This window comes from Chrysochloris asiatica, unplaced genomic scaffold (assembly GCF_000296735.1).
Source record: "Chrysochloris asiatica unplaced genomic scaffold, ChrAsi1.0 scaffold00036, whole genome shotgun sequence".
Classification (NCBI taxonomy): Eukaryota; Metazoa; Chordata; class Mammalia; order Afrosoricida; family Chrysochloridae; genus Chrysochloris; species Chrysochloris asiatica.
In genome coordinates, this window is record NW_006408554.1 from 2,924,983 (window position 1) to 2,933,331 (window position 8,349).

The following is an 8,349-nucleotide window of genomic DNA, read 5'->3' on the forward strand; positions in this document are numbered from 1 at the left end:
CTTCTAAGTATTCCTTTATATGTGGTTCAGAGTTCTGGGACCAGCCCCTGAGCCTGCTTGGTCGGGTATTCTGTGTTGTTGTTGGCGGAGCTCTCTGCTATACGTCCACCCGATCCGCCATCTTGTTTGTTCTTCACTCCCCTCCTTTTGATACAAAACATCTACCTTTACATTTCCAACCCTCGCAGTCAGTCCTGATAGCAATTATTCACTATTGTACCACATGAGTGCTATCCCCGTCTCCTTTCAGCAGTCCCACCCAGACAGATTGGATACTCCTCAATGGAGATTCTGCCTTCCTCCGGACCCTCTGGATATATACTCCGTCTTGAAAGCTTGTAAGCCAGTCACTTCTTGCCTTTGTAGCCTCCCGCCCCAACCTAATTTGGGTAGCCAATGTCCAAGTTGCCCATCCCTGCCTACTCTGTGTAGTGAGGGGGTGGGAATGATCCTCGCTGTAAAGATTTGTTCTCTCTTTTGAGCTGCTACATTCATATGTGTAGATCAAGTTCATCAAATTGTATCAGATTACTCAGCATCTCTTTTGACATACATTTTGGTCTTTTCCTTCTTTCTTATGTTTGGTGTTCTTGATGGTATCTCACAACTCTTCTGGTCTTGGGTTATTGGTGAATAATGCATCAAATCTGTTAAAGAGATGATCTCTAAATTCAGGTGAATAAGTTCAAGATCATATTTTGGCTTTTGTAGATTTGTTTTCATTCTTTTCAGCTTCAGCCTGAACTTGCGTATAAGCAATTGATGGTCTGTTCCACAGTTTGCCCCTGGCCTTGTTTTGCCTGATAATATGGAGCTTTTCTGCTGTCTCTTTCCTCAGATGTAGTCAATTTGATTTCAGTGTATTTCATCTAGTGAGGTCCATGTATTTAGTCATTTTTTATGTTTCAAAAAGGTATTTGCAACAAAGAAGTCATTGGTCTTGCAGAATCCTATCATGTGATCTCTAGCATCCTTTGTCACCAAGGCCATATTTTCCAACTACTGATCCTTCCTGGTTGTTTCCAACCTTTGCATTCCAATAGTCTTTGTAGGTATATTGATATCATCCTATCACAGACAGCATTGTACTCAAAGATAGATTTTCAAATGGTTTTGTTTTTTGATGATGAATGTGATGCCATTCCTTTTCAGTTTATTGTTATCTGCATACTAAACCATATCATTTTCCAATTCAAAATGACCAGTGCCAGTCCATTTCCGCTCATGAATGCCTAGGATTCCTATCAGTATGCATTCCATTTTATTTTTGATGACTTCCAATTTTACTAGACACATACTTAGTACATTCCATGTTCCAATTATTAATGGATGTTTGCATCTATTTCCTCTTGTTTTGAGTTGTGCCCTATCCACAAATGAAAATCCTGAAAACTTAACTCCTTCCACATCATTAAATAAGGTCAGCTGTATTTTGATGAGACAGCTCTTTTTCAGTCCTATTTTGAGTGCTTTCCAATCTAAGGGACTCTCTTCTGGCATTATGTTTGATAATGTTCAGCTACTATTCACAGTGTTTTAATCTTCAGCACTAATGCTAACAATATTCCCCAGCTATTCATAAGGGGGTTTTTTGTTTTTAAATTTTTATTGTGAATTGAGTGAAAGTTTATATGGGAGAACATTAGTTTTACAGTCATAGTTTCATTGCAATGATTACAATCTCCTCTGTGCATCATCATTCAACAGTATTTGCTTCTATTGCCTCTGTTTTTTTGGGGGGCACCAGCGAGATGGATACCAAAACACTCAGAAATATATAATCATTTAAACAACCAAAGAGCACATTTTGCAATCCTGCTTCCTGTCCGCCAGCACACAACCTTTCTCTTTCCATGCATCTAGAGTCCCCAGATGCTCTTTCTCTCCATGTGCTCATCTCTGCCTTCATCTCTGGTGTTGCTGCTTCTTTGGATAGGGTTCCACATTCTACACATGCTCTTCTCCCTTGATGGTCCTAGAGTCTTATGTTCCTGGACTGTAAGATTAATTACTCCCCCCTTTATATAACGTTACAAAACTTCTACCTTTATAGTTGTGACAATAATAATTATGCACTATTGACTCAAAAGAATCTTATCCCCATCTCCTTTCACCAGACCCATCTTACTCCCCCCTTTTTGTTATAAAACTTCTACCTTTACAGTTGTGACAGTTGCAATTAGTCATGATAACAATTATGCACTATTGACTCATAAGCATCTTATCCCCATCTCCTTTTGCCAAACCAGTCTAGTAAATTAAAACTATTCGGTGGGGATTCTACCTTCCCCCACGCACTCTGAAACTAAAACTCCTCTTGAAAACTTGTAAGCCTGTCACTTTGTGCCTTTGTAGCCTCCCCCACCCCTCCACCCCCCATTTCAGGTAACCAATGTCTAAGTTGCCTGTCCCTATAAACTCTGTATATATAGAAGGTATAGGATGAAGACTCCTTCCCTCGCAGCTGGTATTTTGAGATACTACATCTATAAGTATAGGTCAAGTTCATCAAATTGTAGCAATTTTCACTTGTTTCCTTTATCAAAAATTGTTTTTTATTTGTCTTCCTCTAATCAAGTTCTGATCATTAAGCCATCCAGGCTAGGTCAACTGAATACTATCTACAAGTTTGGGCATTCTTGTGCATCTCCCCTCAGTTCAAATCAGCTGGACTATTCATAAGGTTTTCAGTGGCTAACCATTCAAAAGTGGTCTGCCTCTCCTTCTTCCTAGTCTGTCTTAGTCTGGAAGCGCTGCTGAAGCCTGTCTACCATAGTGACCCTGCTGGTATTTAATTTTAAACTGCCCCATAGCTTACAGCTTCACAGCAACACATAAGTCACCACATTAAGACAAACTGACAGGCGAATATAATAGGTAGTCTGCCTGTTCTACTGATTATTTTCTGCTACAACCTTTTTGAGTCAGGTTGTTAGAGGAGAATATTGAAGGTGCCATGGGCTGCCAAAAGAACAAACAGATCTGTGTTGGAAGAAGTGCAGCCAGAGTGCTCCTTGGAAGCCAGATGGCCAGATTTTGGCTTCATACTTTGGACATATTGTCAGGAGGGACCAGTCACTGGAGAAGGATATCATGTTTAGTAGGATGGAGGGTCAGAAAAAAATAGGAAGACCCTCAGCGAGATGCATTGGCACAAACGTAGCAACAGCAATGGGCTCAAACTTAGGACTGATTAGGTTAGTACAGGACTGGGCAGTCTTTCATTTGTTGTGCATAGGGTCACTATGACTCGATGCCACCTAACAACAACAATAGCAACAACAATCGCTTTTTTGGATCATGTTGTTATTAGGCACCATTGAATCAGTTCCAACTCATAGTGACCTTGTATGGGGCTCCTGAGGCCATAAATCTCTACAGGAGCAGAAAGTCTCATTTTTCTCTCAAGGAGTTGGATGGTGAGTTTAAACTGCTGACTTTGTGGTTCAAAGTCCAGTACTTATCCTACAGCACCATCGGTTCTCCTTTTGGATCACAGGCATCTTGAAAACTGTGGCGAAAATGTAAACAATTTTGCAGTCATCTTCAGAACATTGCTCTGCTCTTTTTCTTTCTTGACTTTTTAGTGTACATTGCTCATGTTGAGTTAAAATCTCCCATTACAAAGGTGTTTCTTCAAAAATACTTCTGACATTTCTTTGTTAAGTTCTTCCATATCTTTTTGAAGTTACATTATTATACAATAATACTTCTCATCAGACAACACAGAAGTATAAAGAGGAGAGAAAGTTCCCTTTCTTTCTACTCCTACTTCCTTTTAGAATTAATGTAGTGTTTATACTTACATTCTTCTTTCTTTTTTGCCAGAAATGGCATCATATAAATGTATTCTTTTGAGAAATTACTTTGCTCACTTAGCAAGATATGGTAAATACCTTTCATATCAGGTTATTTCGCGTCCATTGATGACTTCAAAGAACAAAGACTTCATAATATATACATTTCTCTTTAATTGTTCCATTTAACATATTCCATTATCTTTTAATATACAGGGCGGCTTCAAAAAAGTTCAAGGAAAATTTCCATTCTCTCCTAATTCCATTTTTTTTTTTTTTTTACTTTGAAGTCCCCTTGTGTAACCATTCCTCAATAAGATTGACATTAATCTTTCCTTATCACAAACAGTGCAACAATTAACATTCTTACACATGGAAAGAATTCTATAGAATGAATTCCTTGAAACAGAATGGCTGGGTTATAGGTATACACATTTGAAACTTTGATAGAATCATTCCTTCCAATAATTCTTTAACAATTCACATTTCCACCAACAAGCTTATAGTGAGACAAACTTGGGTTTAGTAGTTTTAAATAATAAAAATGGTGGTGGTGGTTATGTGCCATGGAGTCCGTTCTGATTCATAATGACTCTAGAACTGCTGACCTTGAGGTTAGCAGCCTGACTCGTAACCACTATACTACCAGAGCACTTTAATAAAAAGAAAAAGTTCTAATTCATGAGTGTCTCTTTCAAATTAGGTAATCTACTAAATATTGTTATTAGGTATCATGGAGTCAATTCAGACTCATAGCAACCCTAGTTACAGCAGAACGAAGCACTGCCCAGTCCTGCACTGTCCTCACAATTGTTGTGTTTGAGCCCTTTGTAGCAGCTGCCATGTCACTCCATCTTGTTGAAAGTCTTCCTCTTTTTCAATGATCTCCTATTTCACCAAGCATGATGTTCTTTTCCAGGAAATGGTCCCTCCTGATAGCATGTCTAAAGTATGAGAGATGAAGTCTTGCCAACCTAGCTTCCAAGGACCATTCTGGTAGTATTTCTAGTATTTCTTATAAGACAGATTTATTTGTTGTTATTGTAGTTCATGGCATATACAGAATTCTTTGCCAACACCGTAAGTCAATTGCATCAACTCTTCTTTGGTCTTCCATATTCTTTTTCCAACTTTCACATGCATATATTGTTAGGTGCCATCGTGTCAATTCTGACTCTTTAACAATGTGAATTGTTAAAGAGTTATTGGAAGGAATGATTCTATCAAAATTTCAAATGTATATACCTATAACCCAGCCATCCTGTTTCAAGGAATTCATTCTATAGAATTCTTTCCATGTGTAAGAATGTTAATTGTTGCACTGTTTGTGATAAGGAAAGATTAATGTCAATCTTATTGAGGAACAGTTAGTTACACAAGGGGACTTTAAAGTAAAAAAAAAAAAAAAATGGAATTAGGAGAGAATGGAAATTTTCCTTGAACTTTTTGAAGCCACCCTGTATATTAAAAGATAATGGAATATGTTAAATGGAACAATTAAAGAGAAATGTATGTATTATGATACATCTGTTCTTTGAAGTCATCAATGGATGCGAAATAACCTGATATGAAAGGTATTTACCATATCTTGCTAAATGCACAACAGAATGAAACATTGCCTGGTCCTGAGCCATCCTCACAATTGTTACACTTGGGCCCATTGCTGCTGCCACTGTGCCAACCCATCCCATTGGTGTTGTCCTCTTTTTTTTGCTGAGCCTCTACTTTGTTGTTGTTGTTAAGTGCCGTCGAGTCGGTTCTGAACCATAGTGACCCTGAACAGGGTTTCCGAGGCTGTAAATCTTTACGGGAGCAGAAAGCCTAATCTTTCTCCCACTGAGCAGCTGGTAGTTTTGAACTGCTTGCCTTGTGGTTCACAGCCCAATTCTTAACCACTATGCTACCAGAGCCCAAACATTATATCCTTTTCCAAGGACTGGTCCCTCCTGATAATATGCCTCCGATCTCACCATCCTGGCTTCTAATAGCCTCTCTCAGCTGTACTTCTCCCAGCACAGACCTGTTTGTTGTTCTGGCAGTCCATGGTACTTTCAATATTCTTCTCCAACACCACAACTCAAAAGCATCAATTATTTTACAGTCTTCCTTATTCATTGTCCAACTTCCCTATGTAAAACTTTCACATATATATGAGACTATTGATAATATTATGACTTGTGTCAGGTGTACCTTAGTCCTCACACTGATATCTTTGCCCTTGAGCACCTTAAAGAAGTCTTGTACAGCAGATTTGCCTAATGTAATACGTCACTTGATTTCTTAATTGTTGCTCACATAAATGTTGGTTGTAGAACCAAGCAAAATGAAATATTTGACAACTTCATTTTCTCTATTTATCATAATGTTATTTATTGGTACAGTTGTGAGGATTTTTGTTTTGTTTTGTTTCTTACATTGAAGCACAACCCATACTGAAGATTGTGGTATTTGGTCTTCATCAGTAAGTATTTTAAGTCCTCTTTGCCTTTGGCAAGCAAGGTTGTATCATCTGCTTATCACATTTTGTTAATGAGCCTTTCTCTAATCCTAGTGCCATGTTCTTCATATAATCCAGCTTCTCATATAATTTGCTCAGCATACAGACTGAGTAAGTATGGTGAAAGAATACAGCCCTGGTGCACACCTTTCCTAATTTTAAACTACTCAATATCATCCTGTTCTGTTCTACCGACTGCCTCTTGATCTATTTACAGGTTCCTCATGAGCACAATTAAATGTTCTGGAATACCCATTCTTTGTAATGTTATCCATTGCTTTTCATGAGCCACACAGTCTAAAGCCTTTGCATAGTAAGTTTTCTCTGCTTTCATGCAAGATCCATCTGATGTCAGCAGTGATATCCCTAATTCTAAGTCCTCTTTTGTATATGGCTTCAATTTCTGGCAGTTCTCTGTTGATACTGTTGTAGTCAGTTTTAAATTATCTTCAGAAAAATTTTACTGAAGTGTGGTATTAATGATATTGTTTGATCATTTCCACATTCCATTGGGTCACCTCTCTTTGGAATGGGCACAAATATGGATGTCTTCCAATTGGTTAGACTGAATGAGCACCTCACTCATCAGTTTGTTGAAAGATTTTCATTTGTATTTTGTCAATTTCTAGAGCTTTGTTCTTTGCCAATATCGTTCATGTACCTTGGACTTCTTCTTTCAGTACCATTGGCTCTTGATCATATGCTACCTCTTGAAATGGTTGAACATCGACCATCTCTTTTTGGTACAGTGACTATTTATTCCTCCCATCTTCTTTATTTATTTATTTATTAAATTTTAAGGTTTTTATTGTGAATTGAGTGAAAGTTTACAGGGCACATCATCAGTTTCACATTCAACCATTCATATAACTTGTTTCATTACACTGATTATAATCCCCTCCATATACCATGAGTTAAAAGTATTTCTCTCTATCCACTTTAGCTTTTTTAAAAAACACACAAACAAAAAACCCACTCAGGCATATTTAATAATTTACATCTCCAAAGGGCACATTCTGCAAGTCTGCCTCCTGGCCACCAGCTCTTAGTCCTTCTCTTCTTAGTCCATGAATCTAGAGTCCGCTTCCCCTCTCCATGCTCCCATCTCTGCCTCCATCTCTGGCTCTGCTGCTTCTCTGGATAAGGTCCCACACTCTGCTTGTGCGCTTCTCTCTTGATGGTCCTAGGGTCCTCTGTTTCTGGACTGTAAGATTAATCACGCCCCTTTTTTTGTTACAAAACTTCTACCTTTACAAGTGTGCCAGTTGCTATTAGTCATGATAACAATTATTCAGTATTGAATCTTATGAATCTTATCCCCATCTCCTTTCACCAGACCCATCTAGACAAGACAACAGCTATTCAGTGGGGACTCTTTCTTTCCCCCCACCGTCTTAAACTAAGCTCCCTCTTGAAACCTTGTAAGCCAGTCACTTTGTGCCTTTATTGCCCCCTCATTTTAGGTAGCCAGTATCTAAGTTGCCCGTTCCTATCTACCCTGTGTACAGAGTTGATAGCATTGAAACTTGATTTGAAGACTCTTTCCCTCTCTGTTGGTATTTAGAGTAACTACCACTCTGAGTATAGGTCAGGTTCATCATGAAGATGTATCTTCTGTCACTGTAGCTGTTCCAGTCTGTTTGTCCTTTCTAGTGGGAATGTCTCACCTCATAAGGTTGTGGATGGGACTCAGGATGCCACCTAAAGTCCTATACTCTGTAAAGGTTTTGCATGAGGGCTATTTCACTGGGCAAGTAGTAGAACCCCTTTTAGGTATTCCAATCAGTTATAGGCTTAAGGCAGGCTTACAAGTTTTCTCTAATCATGCTTCCCAACATTCCTTTCTATCCCACTCAAGTGTCTGTTTTACAATAGTAGGCAAGGGAAACTAATACTCATAAGGCAGTCAAGGATTTTAGTATTATTTACCCTCTTCAAGCTATGCCTAGATCCCAGAGCCCTGTTGTTCCAAGGTTGAGTATGCATCACTATTTACCTCTGTCCCACTAGGCCATGCAAACCTGTCTCAGTATTCCCCCATCTATCTTGTTCTTC